This window comes from Cetorhinus maximus, chromosome 5 (genome assembly GCF_964194155.1).
Source record: "Cetorhinus maximus chromosome 5, sCetMax3.hap1.1, whole genome shotgun sequence".
NCBI classification, from domain to species: domain Eukaryota; kingdom Metazoa; phylum Chordata; class Chondrichthyes; order Lamniformes; family Cetorhinidae; genus Cetorhinus; species Cetorhinus maximus.
The window spans coordinates 123,501,827-123,523,950 of NC_135883.1; positions in this window are offsets into that span (position 1 = coordinate 123,501,827).

A 22,124-nucleotide genomic window follows, 5' to 3' on the forward strand; every position below is an offset into this window, starting at 1 on the left:
TCTTAAAAATATTCAAAGATTCTGCTTCCACTGCCTTTTGAGGAAGAGTTCCAAAGACTCACGGCCCTCAGAGAAAAAAATTCTCATCTCTGTCTTAAATGAGTGACCCCTTATTTTTAAACAGTGACCCCTAGTTTTACCTGCTCCCACAAGGGGGAACATACTTTCCACATCCTGTCAAGACCCATCAGGATCTTATGCTTCAATCAAGTCAACTCTTACTCTTCTAAACTGCAGCAGATTCAAGCCTCGTCTGTCCAACCATTCCTCATAAGACAACCTGCGTGTTCAAGGTATTAGTCTGGTAAACCTTTTCTGAACTGCTTCCAACGCATTTACATCCTTCCTTAAATAAGGAAACAAGTGCTGCACAGAGTACTCCAGATGTGGTCTCACCAATGTCCTGTATAAATGAAGCATAACCTTCCTCCTTTAGTAATCAATTCCCCTCACAATAAACAACAACATTCTATTAGCTTTCCTAATTACTTTCTGTACCTGTATACTAATCTTTTGTGATTCATGCACTAGGTCACCCATATCCCTCTGCACCTGAGCTCTGTAATCTCTCACCATTCAGATAACATGCTTCTTCTTTTTTTAATTCTTCCTTCCCAAATGGACAACTTCACATTTTCCCACATTATGCTCCATTTGCCAGATCTTTGCCCACTCACTTAACTTGTCCATATCGTTTTGTTGGTTCTTTATGTCCCCTCCGCAACTTACTTTCTTGCCTATCTTTGTGTAATCAGCAAGTTTAGCAACCATACTTCCGGTCCCTTCATCCAAGTCATTGATATGGATTGTAAAAGGTTGAGGCCCCAGCACTGACCCCTGTGGCACACAACTTGTTACATCTTGCCAACCAGAAAATGACCCATTTATGCATACTCTGTTAGCTGGCCAATCTTCTATCCATGCTAATATGTTACCCCTCACACCATGAGCTTTTATTTTCCGCAATAACTTTTGATGTGGCACCTTATCAAATACCTTCTGTAAATCTAAGTACAGTACATCCACCAGTTTCCCTTTATCTACAGCACATGTAGCTCCTTCAAAGAACTCCCAATAAATTGGTTAAGCATGATTTCCCTTTCACAAGACCACATTTGACTCTGTCTGATTACCTTGAAGTTTTTCTAAGTGCCCTGCTATAACATCTTTAATAATAGATCCTAACATTTCCCTATGACAGATGTAAGATAACTGGCCTGTAGTTTCCTGCTTTCTGTCTCCCTCCCTTTTTGAATAAAGGAGTTACATTCGCTATTTTCCAAACTAACGGAGCATTGCCCCGAATCCAGGGAATTTTGGAAAATTAAAACTAACATCAACTATTTCACTAGCCACTTCTTGTAAGACCCTAGGATGAAGTCCATCAGGACCCCAGGACTTGTCAGCCCACAGCTCCAACAATTTGTCAGTACCACTTACCTGATGATTGTAATTTTCTTGAGTTCCTTTCTTCCCTCCACTTCCTGGGCTGTTACTTGTGTCCTCTGTAGTGAAGACCAACACAAAATATCCATTGTTGGAGATGGTCATTGCCTGGCACTTGTGTAGTGAGAATGTAACTTGCCACTTATCAGTCCAAGTGTGAATGTTGTCCAGGCCTTGCTGCATATAGTTACAGACTGCGTCAGTATCTGAGGAATCGTGAATGGTGCTGAAACATTGCATAATCATAAACAAACAACCCCACTTCTGACTTCATGATGGAAGGATTGATGAAGCAGCTGAAGATGGTTGAGTGTCGGACAGCACACTGAGGAGCTCCTGCAATGATGTCCTGGAACTGAGATGATTGGCTTCCAACAACCACAACCATCTTCCTTTGTGCTCGACATGACTCCAACCAGTGGAGAGTTTTTCGGCCAATTCCCATCGGCTCCAATTCTGCTAGGGCTCCTTCATGTCACACTCGGTCAAACGCTGCCTTGATGTCAAGGGCAGTCACTCTCACCTCACCTCCGGAGTTCAGCTCTTTTGCCTACATTTGGACCAAGGCTTTAATGAGATCAGGAGCTGAGTGGCCCTGGCAGAACCCAAACTGAGCATCATTGAGCAGATTATTGCTAAGCAAGTGCTGCTTGATAGCACTGTTGATGACCCCTTCCATTACTGAAGATCAAGAACAGGCTTATGGGGGGTAATTGGCCAGGTTGGATATGTCCTGCATTTTAAGTACAGGACATACCTGGGAAATTTTCCACATTGCCAGGTGAATTCCAGTGTTGTAGCTGTACTGGAACAGCTTGGCGCACAAGCCTTTAGTATTATTGCCGGGATATTGTCAGGGCCCATAATCTTTGCAATATCCAGTATCTTCAGCCGTTTCTTGTATTCACGTGGAGTGAATTGAATTGGTTGAAGACTGGCATCTGTGACGCTGGGGACCTCAGGAGGAGGCCAAGATGGATCATCCACTCAGCACTTTTGGCTGAAGATTGTTGCAAAAGCTTCAGCCTTATATTTTGCACTGATGTGCTGGGCTCCCCCATCATTGAGGATGGGGATATTCGTAGAGCCTCCTCCTGTTAGTTGTTCAATTGTCCACCACATTCATGACTGATGTGGCAGGACTGCAGAGCTTAGATTTGATTGTTGGTTGTGGAATTGATTAGCTCTGTTGATTGAATGCATGCCAAACAGCATAAGCAGCAAGTAGCCCGGTGTTACAACTTCACCAGGTTTACACCTCATTTTTAGGTATGTTTGGTGCTGCTCCTGACATGCCCTTCTGCACTCTTCATTGAACCAGGGTTGATCCCCCAGCTTGATGGTAACGGTAGAGTGGGGGCTATGCTGGGCCATAAGGTTACAGATTGCGATTGCGTACAGTTCTGCTGCTGCTGCTGGCTCACAGCACCTCACGGATGCCCAGCTTTGAGTTGCTAGATCTGTTCGAAATCTATCCCATTTAGCATGGTGGTAGTGTCACACAACATGATAGAGGGTATCCTCAATGTGAAGGCGGGACTTCATCTCCCAGAGTGGGGAAATGTTCTCTTCCTCCACGGACTCTCAAATACACATGAACTGTAAACTACTCCATTGGTTTAATACTTGTAAAGTGCACTACCTTCTTTAACTCTATCTTTCTCGAGTGTGTGACAAGTAGATTTGATCTTTCGGGGAGTGCGTGAATAAAAAGTCCTCTTTAAATCCATGGAAGTCTGCTGCTGGTGACCTTTCAATTGACCACGCACTAACCAGCGTTTAGAAACACACATATCTACCTTTTCAAAAATAAACCACACTGATTGCGGACAGAAGGGAAGGGGATTGGGGGTTTCAGTTTCTCCCTCCTCCCCTGTCCACGATACAGAGCTGAGACCTTGTGGTTCTATTAAATGATTCTTCTATCTTCATAACCATCTCCAGTGCTGCCACCAACCTGGACACTCATTTATTTGACTTCTTTTTGCTCCATTATTGACAGTAGTGGCAGCAGCACCACAATCCTAAATTCCATCCATCTCTTTTCCTGTTTTAGGGCCTGCAGAAAAGAAACAAAGAACCTTCCTTTTTCTCTTCCGACTGATGATAACAGAACTATTCATAAAAACAGCCCCCTGCAGCTAGATAGCAAATTTGAACATTTTCTTGATTTCTTTTAAAACGCTGTTCTTCTTTTGTCTGGTGTCCCATGCAACATACCATCCTTGGTCAAGAAATGATTATCCTGCTTCCATCTCTCGACAATTGTTTGGAAACCACATTCAATGCTCCCAGTCTGCACAGGGTGAAATACTTTTATCTTGGGAGATTGACAGAAGCCAGTCTCAGATGTGATGCACAACATGATGAAATAGCCCAATGACACTCACAGGCTCACAGTTGGACAAAGTAGAAGGACATTATTGTTTGTGGGACTGCATCCTGCCCAAAATCAACAACTGCAGCTGAAAATGGGATAAAGGATGCAGAAAGTAAATGTTGATATTGCTGTTGAGACTTCCACTGAACATACTCTCACAAATGGTATCATTAAGAGCATCCTTCAAGAGACTCATTCGTGTTAAAAACATGATTTTGTAATACAGAAGTAGTGACTGGAGCAGCAAGTGTGCTCAATCAAATAGATGCAATCAAACTCAGGTGCTTCTTATTTTATGGGATCCTATTTTAAATGTCATTCATGCAGTCTTCTGTCTTCTGCAATGCTGAATTCAGTAACTCCTCTAAGCCAGTAGCCCCATTGATGTAATGAGCATTTAATCACCAAATTTAAGGAAAAAACTATTGATGGAATTCTAAAATAGTACTTATGGTCAATCTTCATCTGCAGAAAGACAAAGACATACTGCATTTCTAAATGTTACATTTATGGATATCAAGCTCTCTCTCAAATCTCTACAACTGTACCACAATTGTTGGCTTATGCTCAAGACTCTTTTCCCATGATTTCAGGAATTTTATCTGTCCCCCACTTTACTCCTCTTCCTCACTCATCGCCCAACCTTAATCATTCTATCTTCACCCACTTCCGACAGCTGGCTCATCATTCAGCATTAAAATCCTGCTTTTTGAATTTCACGGCTTTCGCCTGGTGTTAATCTCAAATTTGAGTCTTGAGGCATTGCAAACACTGAAGATTTGGAAAGTTCTGTTTTGAAATGGGGCCGACTTCTCGTTCTCTAAAGCTCCCAAACAAAAACAGAAACAGAAATACCTGGAAAAACTCAGCAGGTCTGGCAGCATCGGTGGAGAAGAGCACAGTTGACGTTTCGAGTCCTCATGACCTCGAGTCCTCGGGTCATGAGGACTCGAAACGTCAACTGTGCTCTTCTCCGCCGATGCTGCCAGACCTGCTGAGTTTTTCCAGGTATTTCTGTTTCTGTTTTTGTTTTGGATTTCCAGCATCTGCAGTTTTTTGTTTTTGTCTCTAAAGCTCCCATCTGTTTCAGGCACTGTTTTAGGCCCCCTTTAATAGGGAGTCCTATGACCCGAGTTTCATTTTCGGTCAGAAGCTGCATGTGCTTGTATGGGTGATAGAAACGAAGAGGCTTGCCTCCTCAGAGCCTCACAAAAATAATCCGAGCTGTTTTTGCCCAGGTCCACTAATGGCTTGATTTTAAAAATTCTCATTCTTGTTTTCAAATTCCTCAATAGCCTCATGTCCCTCCCCATCTCTGAAACCTCCTCCAGACCCACATCCCTTCGGGAAATCTGTGTTCCTCCAACCATGGCTTCTTGCGCCAAACTTCTGGTCACCTGACCTAATGCCTCCTCCTTTGGCTCGGTGTCAATTTTTGTCTGACCAATGTAGCAAAATGTCCTGAGGTGCATTAAAAGTTCTGAATAAAAGAAAGCTACTACTGTTGTATTATCAGTTTTAATACAGAGTATAAAAGAAAGTGAGTTTGTACAGTGTTCACTAGGCGTTTAAGACTGGTTATGTACTGTGCAAATGTACTAATCCGGGAAAGATGAAGGAGAAAACAAAAATCAGTGAAGTCACTGACATTGATTTGTTTTGCTTTCAAACCTTACTCGTGATAGAGAAGCATTCTGAGGCATCCTGGTCACATGTTAGATGACAACAACAAAAAATAATTGAAAAAATTGCAGGCTATATCTAGTGCCACAATTCTGCGTGAAAAACCTTTTTCCTTTCTGGAGAAGAAACCCAACTCGTCTGAACTAGAAATTTGTGTTGGTATGACATTTCTCGGATACTTTAGCAGGCGGCATTATCTGTGTTTTTTTAAAAAATACCTTCTACTTATATTTCCTTCAAAAGCCATCTATATGGCAACTGTTGCACAACGTTATGCCACTCTTACCTTAAAGAGGTCATCCTCTCATCTATACTGCAAATGAACAGCCCACCTGTTGTCCTTTGCTTTTATTGCAAGCTAATAGAAACATTAGGTTGTTACTTCCAACTAGCGTCGGGTGGGGGGAGTCCCATGGGGTCAGACTGGGTCTTTACAATAGTTACTCAGAAGTTAGAAGAGGTTTTAATTCTAACTTTTTCTGAGTAACTATTGGTATAATCCTGGCGGAACCATCGAAGTTTGCGATTTAAACTGAATTTTCAGATGGTTCCCAGAGCAGCGCAATTGTCCAGAGGAAGTGTGCACTTCTGGGCAATTGCCGTTCAAACCCTTACCTGGGAACTTTCCAGAGGGATTTCCCAGCACACCTTTGGAGTACACCCCCCCAAATCCAACACTGGGGAGCCTGGGAGTTACAGGCCATTAAGCAAGTAATAAAAATTGAAGCATCTCAGCTAGAAGAAGGTGAAGAACACCCATCAGCAAGAGTAAAAGATTTGTTTCCAAGTAAGCCTCATCAACATAACTCAAACTAAACTGCAGTTCACAGAAAATTAGGTGTGAAGGTTATAAAGAATCATACCAGCCTGATATAGTCCAAAGGAACATTTAACTGCACAATTACACTGAACCACAAAGTTACTAAATAAAGACTCCATTTACATTTATCAAAATATATTAAATGCTTAATGGTGACTAATTAAAACACAAAAGCTATGACAAACATTTTGAATGTTAAATATCTTCTCTGGGTCAATGTTTCCAGAATGCATCTTTTGCTGCTCAACAAATAGTTAAATAACAGCAAAATACAGTGAGTGGAACTAAAAATCTTTACTCATATCACTACATGACCTCGCCTTTCTCGAGAGACAGAAGATTAGATGATCATTGTTGCTGAATTAAGACAAAAACTTAACTAAATTATTTATTTGTAGATGATTCTACCTATTTTCACTTCCATAACAACTGTTCCAGCTATTCCATTGATCCCCTGACCAACCTTCTATCTGCTATGCTGCATAAACTTGTCATCCAAACTCTCCTGCCCTTCAAGTCCTATTCACCCATCACATCAGTGCTCAGAGGCCAATGCCTCAAAATTAAAATTTCATCCGTGTGTTCAAATCCCTCTCTGACCCCTTCCTGCCCTACAATCCTTCACAAACTCAAATTCTGGCCTCTTCTGCATTCCTAATTTCTTTCAATCCACTCAGTGGAGGTCATGCCTTAAGCTCTGAAATCCCCCTTCCCAAAACCACTCCACATCATTTTTTTTATTCTTTCATGGGATGTGGGCATCGCTAGCAAGATCAGCATTTGTTGCCCATCCCAAATTGCCCTTGAACTGAGTGGCTATTTCAGAGGGCAGTTAAGAATGCATTGGGTCTGGAGTCACATATAGGCCAGGCCAGGTAAGGACGGCAAATTTCCTTCCCTAAAGGGCATTAGTGAGCGGGATGGGTTTTTACGATAATCGATGATAGTTGCCACGGTACATTACTTGCTTCAAATCCCAGATTTTTATTGACTGTATTTAAATTCTACTAGCCATGGTGAGATTTTAACTCACGTCCCCAAAGCATAGCCAGGGCCTTTGGATTACTAGTCCAGTGACATTACCACTACACCACCATTTCCTTTGTCTTCCCCTTTAAGACACTCCTTAAAACTTACATCTTTGACAAAAAAAATGACAACTTCTGACAAATTGTGTTATTGTGAAGTGCCTTGGGGTGTTTTACCACACCCCAATACAGCCCTATATAAATGCAAATTATTGTTATTGAACAGAGTTGATATTTGTGCACAATGAAATAGGTATTTTCCTATGGTTCTTGATCTATAAAGTTATAGAGAATCATACTAGCCTGAAATAGTCCAGGTATAACATTTTCTAAGTAAAGCCTCTAACCATGCATTTATTTACTACAGTCTCATTCTAGCCTGCCTTCACTTGTCCAGCTGGCGCTGAATTTTCAACACCCAAGAAACCCTGCAATTCCTGGATGCAGCTGCATCTACAAATTGTCTGTGGGATCAAACCCTGGCTCCGGCCAATCCAAAACCTACCCCCTTTACCCTGGTCTCAGAAATGGTGCCAATCAAAATTGCTAACCCAGACTGTGGCCTAGCCATTGAACTGTGAGCAGGGTGGTAAACAGCCCCCAAACTCCTGCAGACCAAAACAAAGGCAGCAACCATATACCTCGTAATTAAATCAAACCAAAAGAGCCACCCATTAATTTTGATAGGAAACAGTTCCTATTAATAACACAATATGTTCATCAACAAATGTTCCCATTCCAGCTAATTGACATCTGGGCCATTCTACTGTTGTCAATTGTCAATTTGCATATGTGAAGAAAACCATTGTCAATAGGTCTGGAATGAAACCAATGTATTTTCTTTTGAGAAATACTAATTTAACTTATTAAGTGCTGGCTCTACCAACATAGAAATCCAAATTTAAAAACCCAACATAGGCTAATGCGTATTTTGCTATAGTGCTATTCCATTACAAAAGAGAAGAGAATGTTGAAGATTTTCTCCCCCATCATGCTAAATTTCCCTACAACTCGAGCAATGGAAATGCAGAACACTAATCTTCATTTGGAAAGACAAGGATTAATCAAAGACAGTCAGCACGGATTTGTTAAGGGAAGGTCATTCTGACTAACGAATGTTGATGAAGGTAACGCATTTGATGTAGTCTACATGGAATTTAGCAAAGCTTGTGATAAGGTCCCACATGGCAGACTGGTCACACAAGTAAAAGCCCATTTTTCCTATGGCGGGCGGGCTGGGCGGGAGAGGGCTGCGCACCGCCATTTTACACGGGCAGGCCAATTAAAGCCCAACCAGTGTAATGCGCACCCAGTAGCGCTCAGCGCTACCTGTGCAGGTGGGGGGAGGAAAAGTCGGGGCCTGCGCTGTTTCGCACACATGCATGGAGCTACCTCAGGGACGTTAAGTAGATAATAAAGCTTTAAAAAAAATAAAGTAAAAAATTATTTAAACATGTCCCCTCATGTGACAGTGTCACATGAGCAGGGGCACATTTGTGAAATTTGCAAAATTTATTTAATTATTTTATAAAACCGTCAGGAAACCTCATCCTGCCTGTGGATGGGGTTTCCTGAAAAATGCGAAGGCCACTTGGGCTCTTCGCCTGCCGCCAACCTTAAGGTTGGACGGGCAACGTTGTTAATAAGTTAAATTACTTTTTTAACGGCTTTACTAGGCCATTGACAGTTCAGCAGGCGCGCAGCTGACTCTGGCGTGTGCCCGCCGAACGAAATATCGCGTGATGATGCCGGGACACATGCCCGACGTCATCGCGCATCATTTTACGTGCCAACGTGTCAGGCCTGTCCCTACACGCTGATGGCAATATTCTGCCCAGAGTGGCAAGTTGGATCCAAAATTGGTTCAGACACAGGAAGCAAAGGACAATGGTTGATGGGGCTTTTGTGACTGGAAGGCTGTTTCCACTGGGGTTCTGTAGGGCTCAGTATGAGGCCACTTGCTTTTTGTGGTATATATCAATGATTTGGTCTTGAATGTAGGGGATATGATTAAGAAGTTGACAGACAATACAAAAAATTGGCTGTGATAACGAAGAAAAACGCTGTAGACTGCAGGAAAATATCAATGGACTAGTTGAGTGGGTTGAACAGTGCCAAATGAAGTTTAATCCGGAGAAAAGTGTGTGGTAATGCATTTGGGAAAGGAAAACAAGGTGAAAGAATATACAACAAATGGCAAGATGCTGAAAAGTGTAGCGGAACAGAGGGACCTTGGAGTGCATGTCCACAGATCCCTAAAGGTGGCTGGACAAGTAGATAAATTGGTCAAGAAGGCATATGGGATACTTGCCTTTATTAGCTGAGGCATAGAATATAAGGGTACGGAAGCTATGCTGGAGCTGCATAAAACACTGTTTCAGCGCTCAGTGCAGTTCTGGTCATTGAACTATAGCAGGGGTGGCCAAACTTACTGAACCCAAGAGCCGCATACAAGAATCTTCAGATGATCGAGAGCTGCAAGACATCAACAAACTTTACACAGGTGAATTACTGCTAGTGGAGGCCTTGCGGGTCTCCATCCTGGCCCTAAGTCTTTGAAAATCTCGCTAATATGTTGTCAAGGCTGTACGAAGCAGTACACACCACCAGGTGTTGATTTGTAAGGATTAGATGATGTTTCGCCTTTACAAACTTCAGCGATTCACAGCACGATGTTGTGCCGGAAATTGAAATGAGTCGCACACTAGTTTTCTTGAGTTGAAGATATTTTGTTTCTGGTGCTTGCTCCCAGAATTTGTAGATTGTGATTTATGCATCATCTTTAGACCTTGGTCCTCCTGGAAGTCCAATAATTCTCTTTCTACGCAGAAGTTCTGTAACCAGAGGTTCGAGAATCAGACAACCATCGTTGACCACATCAACCATGAATGGGTTTATAAGAAAGGTGAAGCAGAATCTCAACTTCTGCAAGCCAACAAACCTGGCTCAAATTATCAAGCAGCCCTTGTAATTGGATACTGGATACTGAAAAGGCTATGGGCTCTGACAATATTCCAGCAATAGCACAGAACTTACCACAACACTAGCCAAGCTGCTCCAGTACAGCTACACTGTTGGCATCTAACTGGCCTGTCCACAAAAAGCAGGGCAAGTCCAACCGCCCCATCAGTCTACTCTCGACCATCAGTAAAATGATGGAAGGGGTCATCAACAGTGCTATCAAGCAGCACTTGCTTAGCAATAATCTGTTCAGTGATGCTCAGTTTGGGTTCCACCAGGGTCACTCAGCTTCTGACCTCATTACAGTCTTGGTTCAAACATGGACAAAAGAGCTGAACTCCAAAGGTGAGGTGAGGTGAGAATGACTGCCCTTGATATCAGCAGCATTTGACCAAGTGTGGCATCAAGGAGCCCTAGCAAAACTGGAGTCAATGGGATTCAGAGGGAAAACTCTCCACTGGTTGGTGTCATACCTAGCACAAAGGAAGATGGTTGTGGTTACTGGAGGTCAGTCACCCAGCTCCAGGGCATCACTGCCGGAATTCCTCAGGGTAGTATCCTAGGTCCAACTATCTTCAGCTATTTCATCAATGATCTTCCTCCAATCACAAGGGCAGAAGTGGGGATATTTGCTGATGATTGTACAATGTTCAGCACTATTTGCGACTCCTCACATACTGATGCAGTCCATGTCCAAATGCAGCAAGACCTGGACAATGTCCAGGCTTGGGCTGAAAAGTAGCAAGTAACATTCATGCCACACAAGTGTCAGGCAATGATCAGCTCGAACAAGAGAGAATCTAACCATCACGCCTTGACATTTAATGGCATTATCATCACTGAATCCCCCACTATTAACATCCTCGGGGTTACTATTGACCAGAAACTGAATTTGGGACTCGCCATATAAATACTGTGGCTACAAGAGCAGGTCAGAAGCTAGGAATCCTGTGGTGAGTAACTCACCTCCTGACTCCCCAGAGCCTGTCCATCATCTACAAGGCACAAGCCAGGAGTGTGATGGAATATTCTCCACTTACCTGGATGAGTGCAGCTCCAACAACACTCAAGAAACTTGACACAGTCCAGGACAATGCAGCCCGCTTTGTAGGCATCCCGTTCACAAACATTCATTCCTTCCACCAACGACGCACAGTGGCAGCAGTGTGCACCATCTACAAGATGCACTGCAGGAACTCATCAAGGCCCCTTCGACAGCACCTTCCAAACCTACAACCACTACCATCTAGAAGAACAAGGGCAGTAGATGCATGAGAACGCCACCACCTGGATGGTCCCCTCCAAGCCACTCACCATCGTGACTTGGAAATATACCACCATTCCTTCACTGTTGCTGGGTTAAAATCCAGAACTCCCTCCTTAACAGCGCTGTGGGTTTATCTACATCACATGGACTGCAGCGGTTCAAGGCAGCAGCTCACCACCACCTTCTCAAGGGCAATTAGGGATGGGCAATAAATGTTGGCCCAGCCAGCGACACCCACATCCTATGAATTAATTTAAAAAGAAACAGCTCCACAAACCTATTCAAGACATTGCTGGTTGACAGCCACCTCACAATGCAATAGAAAGAGACATTGTCAGGCTTGTCTTCAAGATCCAGCTCTTCAATAAAATTTTTGAACATTTGGTGAGCCTTCCCATTTGAACAGGTAAAATTGACAATTTCAAGGACCGTTTTCACAACATTTTCATACTTGATGTATCTGGCTGCTGGATATTCACAATGAACAATGCAATGAATAGAAGAGAAACTCCAGAAATTTGGGATCACTTTTCAAGAGCGCAGTTAGGTCTATATTTTTCCCCACCACTGCAGGTGCTCCATCCGTTGCAACACTTGACTTTGTCCAGTGGTACATCGGCATTTGTCAAGGCTCCGTTAAGTGCGTTTTTATGTCAACACCGCAAGTTGTTTCTTTGAGCACCACTAAGTCCAACAAGTCTTTCACAATTATGTCCCAGGAAACATAACAAATATTGCCAGTTGTGGGTTGTCATGTGTGCTGGTGGATCAACCAAGAGCTAAGCTGAATGCTAGAGAATTCTTTAGAGCGTTTTGCAACATCAGCACTGATCTGGGAGATACGCTTCTCTATAGTGCGGCATGAAATTGGAATTTTTGCTAGTAGCTGAAGTTTCGTGTTCTTTGGATTTAAAACTGCAACAACATCAGCAATTTTCTTCTTAACAAATTCTCCATCAGAGTATGGACATTTAGCACAAGCAAGATTCCAAGCTAGCTTCAGTTGTTGTGCCAGCTTCCTTACTGAACATTGAAAGTAGTATCTGCTGGCTATTTAGGGATGATTTTAACATGGTTAACTTGTTTTTCTGTAACTCTGATTGAGGAGGATAATCAGATGAAAAGTTTTTTGTGATTCATTTCATAGAGGTGTTTCAAGTTACTCGTTTTATAGCGAGTGAGTATGCATTGCAGCTAAGGCACATAGGTTTCCTGCCTGTAACGGTGAAAGCAAAATCCTCCTCCCATTCTGGCTTAAAGCTTCTGTTTTTGCCTTCATACTTCTGTTTTTTTACAATTTGACGATATCATTTTTGTTCACCAAGTTTACACAGAGTTAACACTTAAATCTTCAGTTTTCCCTCCCTAACCTTCCACCTTCACAAAATGGCCATTTAAAGTCACGCGGTCCTGTGTGGGAAAACTACAAAAGGAATTTTGCAATAGTGCTGGAGCGAATCGGTAAATAGGAGGAGAGTTACGATGATCAATGATTCGTTCCAGCGCTGTTGCGAGATTTCTTTTGTAGCTTCCCGTTGGTCCTACTTAGGGCTGCGTGAGGCTGTGAGGCATGACTGTATTTACCAACGAAAGCTGTTGTTTTGGTCGTTTCCGTTTGGACTCTGTATAGCGAGTCGCTACACAATCCGCAAATGTTTCACCGTTGGTGAAGTGAGCCCTGAAAACTCAAGAGAACCTCAGACTATATATCTTTTAAAAATAAAAGACCTTTTGAAAAAACTCCTCTTCACCGCAGACTTTTAAAAAAAAAATCGGTCTTGCAATTAATCTGCATCTTTGGCTGAACTGAATCCGGAATTACTTTTTGTTTTGATATTAAATCTGAAACAAGCAGCAGTGAAAGCACATGGAAGCATTTGTCTTAAATTGGCCCCCTGAAAATTTATAATAAAAATTGAGTTCCTCCTTTCTTTGGATATTGTCAGGGGCAATAAAAACAGAAAAACCACAAAAATAGAAGTATTAGTCTGGCCTGTGTCACCTGCGCTCAGGAGGAGCAGGTGAGAGTAAGGTGGAACTGATACAAAGGTTAAAAGTGAAGGGGCTGACAACAGAGCAAGAAGAAAAACCTCCATTTTAAATGTGGTCAACCCATCCAGTCCAATTTTAACCATTAAATATTCACTCCCTGTGAACAAACCCCTTCTAATCCCCCTCCCTTGCCTGTAAAGGTCCCCCCTCCCCCCACAAGCAAATTGCTCCGCCATCTCATTCCACCCTCAATGTCTAACTCCCCTCCCTGTGAACAGATCCCTCTCTAATTACCCCCTCCCTATGAATAGACCCCTGTCTAAATACCCCCTCCCCATAAATAGGCCATCATCTAAATACCCCCTTCCCCATGAACAGTCCCCTATCTAAACGCCCACTCCCTGAGAACAGACGCTGGGGTAGACTTTGACTCAATGCAAACCGGGTGCGTGTGAACCGACTGTCCAGAAGTTGTGAAGAAACAGCTAGGAACATGGAGGGAGGTGCAGAGATAGAGTTGCAGATAGAGAGATTGAAATCTCTGAAATTACATTGAGCTCTCTGGAGCCACGGGTCTCAACATTTCTTTAGCTCTCTCTCTCTGTATCTATCTCTCCCTTGTTCTTGCTCATTCTCTCCGGGTTGCCTCACATCCTTTAAAAAGTAGCTGGATGAGCACTTGGCACGTCATAACATTCAAGGCTATGGGCCAAGTGCTGGTAAATGGGATTAGGTAGGTAGGTAGGTCAGGTGTTTCTCATGACTCGATGGGCCGAAGGGCCTCTTCTGCACTGTGAGATTCTGTCTCATTTGCATCTCTGTCTCTCTTTCTCTCTATTCTGGTTGTGATCTTCATAAATGTACTGCGAAATATTTCTGTCAGACCTTTAATTGTATCAAATTGCTGTATTTGTCATGTTTTTAATTAATAGAGAGGTAGAGAGCGAGCTGAACGCAGACAGGGAGACAGACCCTCAGTAAACTGAATTCAAATGGCCACTATGTATCTCATTTAGCCTTTACACAGACTCAGACACTAATTTAAGCTCTTCTGAATGCTTTGACAAATACAGCAATTTGAGGATATCGCCCTTTGCTCTGTTGTCAGCCGCTTCGCTTTTAACTTTCTATCCATTCCACTTTACTCTTACCTGCTCAACATGAAGGGAGATGACAGAGGCCAGATGTCTGCTCATGTCATATCATCCTAAATCTGTTTCTGTCCTCCCCTCTTATCTATTTTCTTCAAATAAAGGTTTTGTTTGCTTTCACAATTCAACTCCCCTTGTATTAAATAAATCTAAACAAGATGTGAAATGTTATGCTGTCTGCTATTTAATCGTGTGTCTCTTTCTTTCTATCGCAATCTATCTGTATCATGTTGTGAATGGAATAGCTGGGATTTTTAACCAAAACTCCGCTCCGGTTCAACCTTTCCTCCCTCCAAAGCACAATTGGCCAGTTTTACAGCATGAGGGAAGAGCAGCACTCCATGGACTGAAGAGCCGCATGCAGCTCACGAGCTACGGTTTGGCAACCCCTGCAGTATAGAAAAGACGTGACCGCAGTAGAAAGAGCACAGAGGAGATTCATAAGGATGTTGCCCAGACAGGGAAATTTTAGTTATGAGGGACGATTGGAGAGGTTGGGGTTGTTTTACTTGCTACAGAGAAGCTGAAGGGAGGCCTGGTTGAAGTGCATAAAACGATGAGGAGTCTGGATAGAGTGAATAGGAACGACCTATTCCCCTTGCTGGAGGAATCCCTAACCAGGAAGCATAGGTTTAGGGTAAGAGGTAGGAGCTTTCGAGGGAATTTGAGGGGAAACCTTTTCACCCAGAGGGAACTGGGATCTGGAACCTGGAACGCACTGCCTGAAAGGATGGTAGAGGCAGAAACCCTCACAACATTTAAAAAAAAAACTTGAATATGCACCTGAGTGCCGTAACCTACAAGATTATGGACCAAGAGCCGGAAAGGGAAATTAGGCTGGATGCCTACTTGTTGGTCGGTGCAAGCACAAAGGGCCGAATGGCTTCCTTCTGTGTTGCAAACTTCTATGATTCTGCAATGGGGGTGGTGGGGTACAGCATAGTTGGGTTGCATCTTGTTTGTGTGGCAGGTCGGAAATTCATACATCATCTGAAGGCTAAGATTTACCATTTGAACTCCAAAGATGTTTTGAGCTGCTGGGAGAATTTTCACTGAAGTCATTCCAGTAACAGTAAGGCTGCATTAGTAAATAAATGAAAGCATCTTTCAAATAATAATGACAAGATCAAAGTGACTGCCGATGAAATAATTTGGGATTCCAGTCACAGGAAGAGGTCATTTTCTATATCAAGTGGAAGGTAACATAAAACAAAGCAGATCACATAGCTCAAACACATTTGATCAACTATAGAAATAGATGTCGATTATGCCTATAATAATAATATATTTTAAACATAAAATCTGATCTTAAACTTTGAGCAGTTCTAAATCATTCCTGGATCACTGTTAACATAGACACCAGGAGCCAATCTGCAAATGCAAGTGCAAACCAAGTGCAAAAAACTCAGCAACAGTGTGCATACAACAAAACTAATTACACAACAATATTAATAAAAACAGATACTAATTTTTTTTGCAAATATTCAGGATCCATGAGGACTGCAGGGTCAGCTTTCTCAGGAGAACCCTCTTTCTATTTGGTTGCTTCTACCCGCTCTCTGACATTAATAGGTTTGCTAGTCTTTCAATTAAATTTCAGAAAGTAGTCTCCCATTGCAGCTTCCCGAAGAGTGAGCGATGTTTGAACTGTCATTCCCTCATTGACTTCCAGCTGGCTTTCACATTTAAACATCTTACAACATTGAGCCATCTGGACGCTTACCTTTCATTCTTTTCATGCAAGTCACCAAACGCCTGCCGAAACTGGGCAGTCCCAGCCATGGCCAAAAAGCAGGGGTCAGATTTCGGGTCCCTGAGCTTCTCCAAGATCTCCTCACACTTCCTCAGCAGCTCATCAATTCCCAGATCCCTATAGCAAGAAAAGGGTCAGATTTCAGAACGTTTAACTAAATCCCACTGCTGAGTAGGAATGACCCATCGACCAAGTAAGCGGAACCCAAACTAATAAGTCATATCACTTACTGAAAGTCTTGCGCTGGAGCTTTTAGAAACGTATCAGTCAAGATCAACTGATAAACATTACCCCTGTAGTCTAGGATTTGAATAAGACCTAACAGTCAAGGTCATTCTCAGTGTCTGCTCCATATGGTCCAGATCTGTATAGTCACTCTTCTTACTGTTGGATTTGTCCCTTCCGATTTGACTTCTTGTTAGAACACAAAGTAAAGCCCTTGCAGGATAAGTTAAATAACAAAGCCAAAAGGGTTGGGTTGTGGTGAGGGGAGAGAAGAAACAAAGAATTGCATGCACAATGTTATGGATTTACTTGTCAATTGTTGGATTCACATGATGCATCTGTTTATTAATCACGATTGCCAGAGCTGTAAATGTCAGTCGGGTTTCTCAGCACTGACAACCACAAGCTGTGTATGCAGAAGCTTAAATAGATACAACTGCTGGAAAGTTACTATTCAGAGCTTGGTTTATTGGCTGCCTGACTATCCCCGATAAACGTACTGCTGGCTGAGATACGTCAGCCTTCCTGTTTCGAGATAAAATGGCAACTGGAGGTATTTTGTTTTATTACTTCAGCACTACTGTTCCTGGAGCTCTCGGGGGGTGGTGGGGGGCATGGGGGAAGATAACTCCTCAGATGGATCTCGGCATCTCTGGAAGCAGTGGCATGAGGGTCAATTTTGAGCCCCTTGCCTGGATAAAACAGTATGGGGGAGGGAATAAGATCAAGCCCACCCCACTCACCATCCTCCCTCAGTGACATCTCAACGTTCACCGACTTTAAAGTTGGGTGATATTCCCACTGCAGGGCCCAATTAAGCGAGGGCTCAATTAAACGTGAAACGCACAGCCTACTATAATGATTTTCACAAGAGGGAGGCCCCCCTGGTGTCTAAGCCACCAGAAAAACTGACTGGGATGCAGCAGAGTGGCCAAAAGAAGCCAGGATAAATAATGTTTTTGAGCTACCTTCCCTTACCGCAGCCCTCAGTCTCCCTCCCTCCCTCCCTGCACTGGCATCTTTTTGGGAACCACCTACTCCCCCCAGCACTTAATTTCTGCCATCCCCTCAAGTACCAGGTGGTGACTCCCACCTCAATTCCCGCTTTCACCTGCTGGCCATGGCATCACTTCCCCTGGCTTTGAACAGGGCGCCGTTTTCAACTCTTCAAAGGTGGCTCTGAGATTAAAATTAGGCAAATTTATTACCTCCATAACTACTGGGTGCATTTTCCGCTTTAGGCTTCTCACGCATGGTACAACCCCCACCCCTTTAAAATTGGGGCCATTGTCTTTCTTAGTTCACAACAGCATCAATACATCCCAAAAACATCAAGAAAAATCAGCAATACTCAAGTTAAAACACAATGCATACTTGGAAGGATTACAGCAGTGCTATAGCCCCTCATTCACACATATCACCACTTGGGGGAGGGAAAGAGAAGTGTCGACATTTCCCTCAGTGAACTACATTTTTTTCCACCACCAAGTACTTTGTATAGAAATCACACATGATGACAAATGGTTCACCTACTTGCCATTAAAAAACACCATTGTTCCTTCCCGATATACAAGATACATTACTCTAATCTTAGCGATTTAATGTCACATGCCGTCCTCCCACTTCACTTGGAGGACTTCATGTTTTTAAATTTGAAAAGAATTCTGAGCAAAGCAGTGAATTTTTTCTTGTTAAGAGGAAGATGTATACATTGTATCTCTCACTGATAGAGCCACCTTTTCTTTCAGAAAGACATCATGTAAGTGTTTTCTCAGCATGTCCAGAACACACAGTACTTAAGATATTTGCTTTATTCTGTGGGCTTTGTGGTATTTATACTCGTTACATAATACTATGTAGGACTCTTAAATCAAGTGGTAATTCAGTTTGAGTGGACTAACTACAAGTTTGACAACTGATGAATTTTAGCTTCAAGGGACATTCATTCACTCCATTAAAATTAATGGTGTGCTAACAAGCTTGAAAAATAAAATTTACACATTGAAATTAAAATGACAGGAATGTAAAACAAAGAAAATGACCATTGGCTTTCAATTAAATGTTCTAGTTTGGCAACATACAGGAACCAATAGCTGTCTCTAACGTGGCTTACAGAAGCAGGTAATTTCTGGAGGTGAAGGCAAAATTATGGGGATGCTGGAAATCTGAAATAAAAACAGCAAGTTCTGGAAATACTCAGTCTGTCTGGCAGCATCTGTGGAGAGAGAAACAGAGTTAACGTTCCAGGTCTGTGACCTTTCATTAGAACTGGGAAAAGCTAGAGATGTAATAGGCTTTAAGTAAGTGAAATTGTCGGATCGGGGATTGGAGCCGGGGGAGGGGGGGCGCGGTGCTGAGGGGTTGGAGAGGGTGGGTAAAAAGAACAAACAGGAAGGTCTGTGATAGGGTGGAAGGCCAGAGAGATTAAACGACAATAGGGGTGATGGTGCAAGGCCAAAGGAAGCAATAATGGGGCAAGTAAAGAAACAATAGGTGTGCCCAGAGAAGGTGCGAATAGCAGAATGATGAACAGGTGCTGTCCAAAATCAAAAGAAGAGAAAAATCAAGACCTGTAAAGAGAAAGGAAACAAAATGGAGCAGATGTTGCAGTCTGATATTTTTGAACTCAAATGTTAGGACTGGATGGTGGCAAAGTACCAAAAGTGCAGGAGGCCAAGGACACAGAGGTCAGCATGAGAGCAAGTTAGAAAGTTAAAACAACAGGTGACCGGAAGCTTGGGGCCACACTTAAAGGCTGAACTGAGTTGTTCTGCAAAGTGGCCACCCAATCCTCAATGTACAGCAGACTACATAGTGAACAGCAAATACAATATCCGAAATTGAAAGAAGTACACGTAAATCGTTGTTTCACCTGGAACGAGTGCTTGAGGCCTTGGATAGTGGGGAGGGTGGAGATAAAAGAGCAAGTACTGCACCACCTCCTCTTGCATCAAGAGGTGCAATGGGAAGCGGAGGGAAGTGATTGAGGAGTGAACCAGGGTGACACAGAGGGAATAGTCCCTTCGGAATGAAAGTAGAGAGGAAGGAAAAATGTGTATGGTGGTGGCCTCGCTTGGAGGTGGTGGTGGAAATGGCACAGAATGAGCCATTGAATATACAGGCTAGTGGGGTGGAAGGAGAGGACAAGGGGAATCCTACTGGGATTCTTGGCGGGAGAGGAAGGGATGAGAAGTGTGGGAAATAGAATGGACACGGCCGAGGACACTGTCAATCACAACCAGGGGAATCCTCAGGGAAGATGAAGGAAGTAGAGCTCAGCATTGTTCTGAGCTTGAAATTCATTGAGATGGCAACGTAATGGTGTGAAGCAGAGGCCTTTGCTAAAACTGTTTGTTCAGGGGCGGTGAAGGAAATTTCGGAAGGTATCATAAAAAGTGAAAGGGAAGAAGGATCCAGAAGGGCATTGTTACCAATGAGCTGTTCACAGAATGTTACAGTGCAGGAGGCCATTCGGCCCATCATGTCAGCACCAGCTCGCCAAATGAGCAATTCACCTAGTGCTGTTCCCCTGCCTTCTCCCCATACCCCTGCACATTCTTCCTTTTCAGATAACTGTCTAATTCCCTTTTGAATGCCTCAATTGAACCTGTCTCCACCATACTCTCAGGCAGTACATTCCAAACCCTAACCACTTGTTGCATGTCACTTATGTATCTTTCGCCAATTATTTTATATCTGTGCTCTCTCATTCTCAATCCTTTCACCAAAGGGAACAGTTTCTCCCCATCTACTCTGTCCAGAGCCCTCAAGAGTTGGAATACCTCTATCTCATCTCCTCTCCACTGTCTCTTCTTTAAGGAAAACAGTCCAAACTATCTTCAAAACTGAAGTTCCTCATCCCTGGAACCATTTGCAGTAAATCTTTTCTGCACTCTCTCCAATGCCTTCACATCCTTCCTAAAGTGCAGCACCCAGAACTAGACGCAATACTCCAGTTGAGACTGAACTAGTGTCTTATACAAATTCAACATAACCTCCTTGCTCTTGTGTTCTGTGCCCCTATTTTAAAAGCCCAGGATATTGTATGCTTTATTAACCAGGCGGCCAACCTGTCCTGCCACATTCAATGACTTACACACATGTACGCCCAGGTGCCTCTGCTCCTGCACCCCCTTTTGAGTTGCACCCTTTATCTTATATTGTCTCTCCCTGTTCTTCCTCCCAAAGTGAATCACTTTACATTTTTCTGCACTGAATTTCAGCTGCCACTTGCCCACCCTTTCTAACAACTTGTCCATGTCCTTTTGAAGTTCTACATTGTCCTCCTCACAATTCACATTGCTTCCAAGTTTCATATCATCTGCAAAGTTTGAAATTGTGTCCTGTACACCAAGGCCTAAGTCATTAATATATAAAAGGAAGAGTGGTAATCCCAACGTTGACACCTGGAGCACTCCACTACAAACCTTCCTCTAGCCCGAAAAACATCCATTAACCACGGCTGTTTCTTATCACTCAGCCAATTTCATACCTATGTTGCTACTGTCCCTTTTATTTCATGAGCTAGAACTTTGCTCACAAGTCCATTTGTGCAGCACCATATCAAATGCCTTTTGGAAGCCCATGTACATGACATCAACAGAATTTCCCTCATCAAACATCCCACATGTAACATTCAAAAGCTCCATTTCCTGCAAGTGCCTGAGCCATTCTAAGGATGAATTGTTGCTGATGTATCCCCACCCAAAGACACACTTGGGACGCCGGTACCACCATGTAATATATATTGTCTCATAAGAACATAAGAAATAGGAGCAGGAATAGACCATTCTCTCGAGCCTATTCCACCATTCAATAAGATCATGGCTAATCTGATGGTGGCCTTACCTCCACTTTCCTGTCTTCCCCCAATAACCCTTAACTCCTTGTATATCAAAAATCTGCCTAACTCAGCCTTGAATATATTCAATGACGCAGCCTCTACTGCTCTCTGGGGAAGAGAATTCCAAAGACTAACGATTCAGAGAAGGAATTCCTTCTCCACTTGTCTTAAATGGGAGATCGCTTATTTTGAAACTGTGCCCCCTAGATTCCTCAACGAGGGCTGGATTTTACAGGACACCATATTTCCTGCCCCTCCCAACATAAAAGGTCAGTCATGGGCCCATCCATCAAAAAGCCAGCTGCTCAACATTGGCCAGCAACTCTAATTCCAGCAGTGCCAGGTGGAAGCGGTGGCCACTGCTGGGACTATGGCCAGTCCCTGAAGAGGAGGTTATGGAGTCTGGTCTGCCAGGTGCATCCGGCGGGAGGGGTGAGAGTTGGAGGAGGGTGGTTGAAGAGGGGGGTACGGCCTTGTGCCATCCCCTTTTCTCATCCACAGCAGCCTGTGCAGTGAAAGCTGCTGGGCTACTTGCTTGGCCTGGGCCTTCGCCTGCCCTGGGTAAAATGGTGGGG